The following is a 7,593-nucleotide window of genomic DNA, read 5'->3' as shown; positions in this document are numbered from 1 at the left end:
AAAAAAAGGATATAACCCAGGTCTGAAGAAATGTCTCAGTGATTAAAAAGGCTTACTTAAGGTTAGGCACCGTGGTACATGCTTTTAATTCGAAAACTCCAGAAATCAAGGCAGATGGATCTCTGTGCTAGGATTAAAAGCATACCCCACCAGTTCCAGGCAAATTTTTGTTTAGTTTTGCTTTGCTATAATAACTTAACTCTTACCTTCCATCTTCACAGACTCAGAAATCGCGAAGTCCTGAGAGCTAGAAGTAGTAGCTCTTGTCTGTAAATCCGAGTACTCAGGAGTCTGAGACCAAAGGATTTCAGGGAAGAAGAGGCCAGAATGGGATACATAGTGAGTTCCAGGCCATACCCCTTGCTACATTGAAACCCTGTATCTATACAAGCAAACAAAATCAACAACAAAAACCAACTTACAAGACTGTTTTGGAAGTTCCAGCTTCATAAACTGTGGCGGCTCATCACCCCTTATAGAGTCATATACCTGAAGGTTGGGATCACAAATATGTGGCAATTTTTTGTTTGTTTGTTTGTTTGTTTTTGTTTTTTCGAGACAAGGTTTCTCTGTTGCTTTGGGGCCCGTCCTGGAACTAGTTCTTATAGACCAGGCTGGCCTAACAAAGATCCGCCTGCCTCTGCCTCCCGAGTGCTGGGATTAAAGGCGTGCGCCATTACCATCCAGCTATGTGGCAATATTAAATGATTCCTGAACCTGCAATGAACAAAAAAATAATTCAAAAGCCAACCAGTGATGGCACACACCTTTAATCCCAGCACTCGAGAAACAGAAAGAGGAAGATCTCTTAGTTTGAGGTCAGCTTGATCTACAGAGCAAGCTCCAGGACAGCCAGGGATACACACAGAAACCCAGTCTGGAAAAAACAACAACATAAAATCAAAAGCAAACATATAACACAAATCCAAGGAACCTCCAGCAGCGCATGTTCAACTTTGCTGCAGCCTGGGACCTGACCACCATGTGTGCTTCGCACACTGTCTGCAGTCACAACACACAACAGCAAGGAATGCCGCCTGAAATGCTTGATGCAGGCTCAAGGCTCGTGCACGTCAAAAATCACTTTACATATAATGTTTTCTGTTCTCACAAGAACACAATTGTTTAATGATGAAACACAAGGGCTTCGGAAGCTTTTCTTTTGTTCTTTTTTTTTTTTTTTTTTTTTTTTTTTTGGTTTTTCGAGACAGGGTTTCTCTGTGGCTTTGGAGCCTGTCCTGGAACTAGCTCTGTAGACCAGGCTGCTCTCGAACTCACAGAGATCCGCCTGCCTTTTCTTTTGTTCTTAATACTGGGAACTGAATACCGGACTTTATACAAGCTAAGACTAGTGGCCAGCAAGACAGTCAGTATGTAAGCATATCAAATAGTATATCTTCTGAGTGTATTATGTTAGAATATTTGATTTTTTAACTATTTATTTATTTTAGTAGTATTTGCTTCAACAGTTTCATTAAAAAAAAAAAAAAAAAAAAGAGCCAGGCAGTGGTAGCAGTGGACACCTTTAATCCCAACACTTGGGAGGCAGAGGCAGGCCGATTTTAGTGAGTTCAAAGCCAGCCTGATCTACAAAGCAAATTCCAGAACAGCCAGGAAGGACTGTTACATAGGGAAACTTGGTCTCGAAAAAAATAAAGCAAATTAAAAGCGGAAATGGTAATGAACTCTTGTACTCAACCTGCCTTCTCCTTTGTCCACAGCCGGGCATTCCAGCACAGGGAACAGTGCCTCCCACAGTGGATGGGTCTTCCCATCTTCGTTAACCTAATCAAGCTTTTTCCCCAGAGTTAGCCCCAGAGACTGAGCTGCAAGTCTTCAAGGTATAACTTGAAAGAAGGTGTAACTATGTAGCCCTGGCATTAAGCTCTTTTTAGATCAGAAAGCAGCCTGTGTCACTTCCCAGGTACTGGGATGAACAGCCAGCACCCTCATGGCCGGCTAATCACAGCCCTATTTTGACATTTTGTAATACAAACCTACAAAACAGTGTTTCAAACAAGGAGGCTGGGGGGAGGGGTGGCTGGAGCGGTGGCTCAGAGGTTATGAAGCACCCACTGCTCTTCCAGAGGTCTCAGTTCAATTCCCAGCACCCACATGGTGGCTCACAACCATCTGTAATGAGATCTGATGCCCTCTTCTGGCCTGCAGGCATACACACAGACAGAACATTGTATACGTAATAAATAAATCTTAAAAAAAAAAAAGAAAGAAAAAATGGAGGCTCACACCTTTCATCTCAGCCCTGGGAGAAGCCCCAGGAGACAGAAAGTAAGCGGATCTCTGTGAGCTTAAGGCCAACCTGATCTACATGGTCAGTCAGGACTACATAGAGAGAAGCCTCAATAAAGAAATAAATGTTTCAGCCGGGCGGTGGTGGCGCACGCCTTTAATCCCAGCACGCGGGAGGCAGAGGCAGGCAGATCTCTGTGAGTTCGAGACCAGCCTGGTCTACAAGAGCTAGTTCCAGGACAGGCTCCAAAACCACAGAGAAACCCTGTCTCGAAAAAAAAAAAAAAAAAAAAAAAAGAAATAAATGTTTCAATGATAATTAGAATAATCAAACTGTAAACACTGAGGAGATAGCTCATTTGGCAAAATGCTTGCCAATTCCACACCACTAAAAAACATCTCACAAAGGAACAGAAAATCTTAGGTGGATGAATTTTATGGACTTATCCCCAAAATTGTTCTCTAGTTTCCACACACACCCATTCACACATGTAAACCCACTTTCCCAAACATGCATACATATGTTAATCAGAACATCCACCAGCCCTAGAAAACACTGAAGATGCTCTTCATCGTGTACTATCAAACAGCGAAGATTTAATTCTTTTTTTTTTTTTTTTTTTTTTTGGTTTTTGAGACAGGGTTTCTCTGTGGCTTTGGAGCGTGTCCTGGAACCAGCTCTGTAGACCAGGCTGGCCTCGAACTCACAGAGATCCGCCTGCCTCTGCCTCCCAAGTGCTGGGATTAAAGGCCTGCGCCACCACCACCCAGCGAAGGTTTAATTCTTTATGTTAAAAATAAACAAGCTAGTCCGGCAGTGGTGGCGCATGCCTTTAATCCCAGCACTTGGGAGGCAGAGGCAGGAGGATCTCTGTAAATTCGAGACCAGCCTGGTCTACAAGAGCTAGTTCCAGGACAGGCACCAAAGCTACAGAGAAACCTTGTCTCAAAATAAAATAAAATAAACAAGCTCATCCATATAATTAATATACAAAATTGCTTTCCTCCTTTATAAATGTTAAAATTATGTGTAAACCAAAGAATTGTTTTAAAATAAATGTTTGGGTTTTTTGAATCAATGAATGCTGTATTTATACATCCTTTTTACATAAATATATACCCAATATCTCAAAAAAATCAAAGACAAAGAGATAGTAAGCTAGACCCTTTGATAAGGCCTTTGCCTTGCAAACGTGAGGACCTGAATTCAGTCCTCAGCACTCAAAGGAAAACTCTGGGTGTGTAGCTGGGCGTGGTGTCACAGGATTTTAGTTCTGGTTCTGGGGACGCAGAGGTGCACAGATCTCTATGAGTTAGGAACCACACACCTGTGTAAACAAATAATTGAAAAATTTAACATCTGGTGATTTGTGCTTGATAGCCCAACAGTGGGAGGCAGCGGCAAGTGGAGCCCTGGGGCTCACTGGCCAGCAAGTATGGCCATATGATGAGCTCTGGGTCCCAATGAGAGATCATATCTTAAAAGTGTGTGTGCGGCTGGGGGTAAAACTCAGAGCCACAAGCTAGGCTGTAATCTGTCACTGAGCTGTACACCCAGTCCTCCAGTCCTCTAGTCCCCACTCACTGAATATTTTTTTTTGTTTTTTGTTTTTTTGTTTTTCGAGACAGGGTTTCTCTGTGGTTTTGGAGCCTGTCCTGGAACTAGCTCTGTAGACTAGGCTGGTCTCGAACTCACAGAGATCCGCCTGCCTCTGCCTCCCAAGTGCTGGGATTAAAGGCGTGCGCCACCACCGCCCGGCCCCACTCACTGAATATTAATAAATTTATTGTGCAATGCATTTGTATTCCACGACTATCCACATACATACCAGACAAATATAACTTAGAGCAGTGCTTCTGAAATTTGCACACAAGTGCACAAACCGATGAGCCCATGTCTGTAGGGACCAGAGGTCAACCTCAGCTGTCATTCCTCCGGGGTCTTCCACCATGTTTTGTATTTTTCCCCCAACAGGGTTTTACTGTGTAGCCCTGGCTGTACCTAGAGCTCATTCTGTAGACCAGCTGACCTTGAACTCAGAGATGCATCTCTCTCTGCCTCCCAAGTGTTGGGATTAAAGACCTGCAACACCATTGCCTGGCTATCATTTATTTTCTTATTTGTTTTATGTCTTTGTCGCATGTGCCTGCATGTATATCTGTACACCATGAATGTGAAGGTATCCGTGGAGATCAGCAGAGGGTATCAGAAGGAGACTTGATCTTACAGATTGGTTGTGAGCTACTTGATGTGGGTGCTGGGAGCTGAATCCTGGTCCTCTTTCTCTCTCTCTCTTTTTTTTTTTTTTTTTTTTTGTTTGTTTTTTCGATACAGGGTTTCTCTGTGGTTTTGGAGCCTGTCCTAGAACTAGCTCTTGTAGACCAGGCTGGTCTCGAACTCACAGAGATCCGCCTGCCTCTGCCTCCCGAGTGCTGGGATTAAAGGCGTGCGCCACCGTCGCCTGGCGCCAGAGCCATTTCTTTCCAGCTCCCAACTGTTGCATTTTAAGAACCACATGCTTGGCTCTTCAGACCGACTTCTGCTAAATCTTAGGTTTCACCTCTCTTGCAATGACCCCGGGAGAAAGTTGAAAGGGCTTTGGAACATCATCACCATCTGCCTCCAGATTGCTCAAGGCACTGAGGAAGCAGGCCCTCAGTATTCTACAGTGTTTGGAGTCAGATTAAGGATTCTACCAAATCCCAGCACTCGGGAGGCAGAGGCAGGCGGATCTCTGTGAGTTCGAGTCCAGCCTGGTCTAGAAGAGCTAGTTCCAGGACAGGAACCAAAAGCTACGGAGAAACCTTGTCTCGAAAAAAAAAAAAAAAGATTCCACCAGACTTTGTTAGAGCAGGGAGACAGACAGACAGTATAAAGTATACACAATTCACATTGATGTGATGGCATCGTTTATATTTGTTTCCTGGCTAGGGGTTGGAGTGTGGTCCAGGTTATAAATGGACCAAGTGTAGTGGCGCATGCCTTTAATCCCAGCATTCCAGAGGAGAGGCAGGGTCAGGGCAATCTCTGAGTTTGAGGCTAGTCTGGTCTACAGAACAAGTTCCAGGGCTCCCATGGTTACAGAAAGAAATCCTATCTTGGAAAAAAAAAAAAGAAAAGAAAGAAAGAAAGAAAGAAAGAAAGAAAGAAAGAAAGAAAGAAAGAAAGAAAGAAAGAAAACAAAAACCTACACATGGCTCTGGGGTTCTTGTCTCTTCTCCCTTCATTTAATTTCCTTCCATTGTGTGTGCGCCTGTATGTATGTATGGAAGTATGGTATGGACATGTGTATTTATACATGTGTTTACAGAACCAGGGACTTCCTATGGCTTCAGAGTCACTACAGAGCCTATATTGGCTTAATAATGCAGATCTTCTATCTCAGAATTCCTCCCTCAGTGCTGAGATTGCAGGCACGCACCATCATACCTGAACCCTGTCCTCCTCCTTCCTCCCCCCCCCCCCCCCCGTTAATTTATTTTATGTCTTTGAGAGTTTGCCTTCATGCCTGGTACCCAAGGAGAGAGAGAGCATATCTGATCCCTTGGGACAGAAATTATGGATGGTTTTGAGTTACCATGTAGGTGCTGGAAACTGAACCCAGGTCCTCTGCAAGAGCAACACGTGGGACTAGAAAAATGGTCCAGCCGATAAAACAGAGGCTGCTGCTCTGTCAGAGGACCCAGCTTCAAATCCCAGCAACCCATGTGGTCGCTCACAGCCACCTGTAACTGCCGTTCCAGAGAGTTCCGTGTCCCTTCTGGCCTCCAGTGGCAATGTATAATGTGATGTTGATGCACACCATAGAACAAAAATGAAGCTAGGCCCAGCACTTGGGAGGCAGAGGCAGGAGGATCTCAGTGAGTTCGAGGCCAACCTGGTCTACAAAGCAAGTTCCAGGACAGCCAGGGGTAGACAGAGAAACCCTGTCATGAAAATCAAAGCAAATAAAAATGAATAAAATTACAAATTTATAATGGATCTTCCTTTGGACTGTCACATGCCAAATAATGACATGGAGACTTTTTATTGTTTTTTTTTTTTTTTTTTTTTTTTTTTTTTTTTTTGGTTTTTCGAGACAGGGTTTCTCTGTGGCTTTGGAGCCTGTCCTGGAACTAGCTCTTGTAGACCAGGCTGGTCTCGAACTCACAGAGATCCGCCTGCCTCTGCCTCCCGAGTGCTGGGATTAAAGGCGTGCGCCACCACCGCCCGGCTGGAGACTTTTTATTAATTATGATTGCTTGGCCTTATCTTGGGCTTGTCACCAACTAGCTCTTAAAACCAAATTTGCTGGGCAGTAGTGGCGCACGCCTTTAATCCCAGCACTTGAGAGGCAGAGGCAGGCTGATCTTTGTGAGTTCGAGGCCAGCCTGGTCTACAAGCGCTAGCTAGTTCTAGGATAGGCACCAAAGCTACAGAGAAATCCTGTCTCAAAAAACAACAACAACAACAAACCCTTAAATTAACTCATTTATATTAATCTATGTTTTGACACGTGGATCATTGTCTCTCCTCGGTTCCAAATGTCTGACTTCCTCTTTGTCCGGCTGGCAAATCTCCCACCTCAGATTCTTTCCCAGAGTTCCTGTACAGCCCAGAAGTTCTACTTAGCCTCTCTACCTAGCTATTGGCCGTTCTGCTCTTTATTAAACTAATCAGAAGCTGCCTTAGGTAGGTGAGGCAAAACCAAGACACATCTTCACACAGTGTACAAAAAGATTATTCCAACACAGATTAAAAAAGAGAACAACAACAAATACAACAAAAACAACAAGTACTCTAAACCTCTGAGTCATCGGCTCTCCACCTCTGCCTTTGTGTTTGTGCCTGGGTCCAGTTTAGGGTCCCGCTGTGTTGCCTAGGCTGCTCACAGCCTTGCAGTTCCTACCCAAGCCTTAGCTTTCTGAGTGCTGGACTTACAGCTGTGTATCATCATGTCCGGCTTTCATTAATCCTTCATGGGATCCGGAAACTATAGTAGCTATTGGAAATAACTGGTGCTTATGGTATTGGTCTCATTTAACCCATGCTGGTCTCAAGCTTGCTATATGACCAAGGTGGACCTTAAATTTTATTTTCTTCTGGGACAGGGTCTCACTGTGTAGCTCAGGTTGGTCTGGAACTCACAGATCTTCCTGTTCTTGTCTCCCACGTTCTGGCATTCAAGGTATATGACTTGGGCTTATACATTCAGAGAATCAAGCCCAGCGTTTGGTGTGTGCTAAATACTCTACCAACTGAGCTACATTCCCCCCCTCCTCTTTCTTTCTTTTTATTTTCTTTTTCCTCTGTGGCCTTGATGGTGAATGAATTTGCCACCCATGGAAATCAAAGCCTGGGGT

Source organism: Chionomys nivalis, chromosome 7 (assembly GCF_950005125.1).
Source record: "Chionomys nivalis chromosome 7, mChiNiv1.1, whole genome shotgun sequence".
NCBI lineage: Eukaryota > Metazoa > Chordata > Mammalia > Rodentia > Cricetidae > Chionomys > Chionomys nivalis.
Note: the sequence above shows the minus strand (reverse complement) of the source record.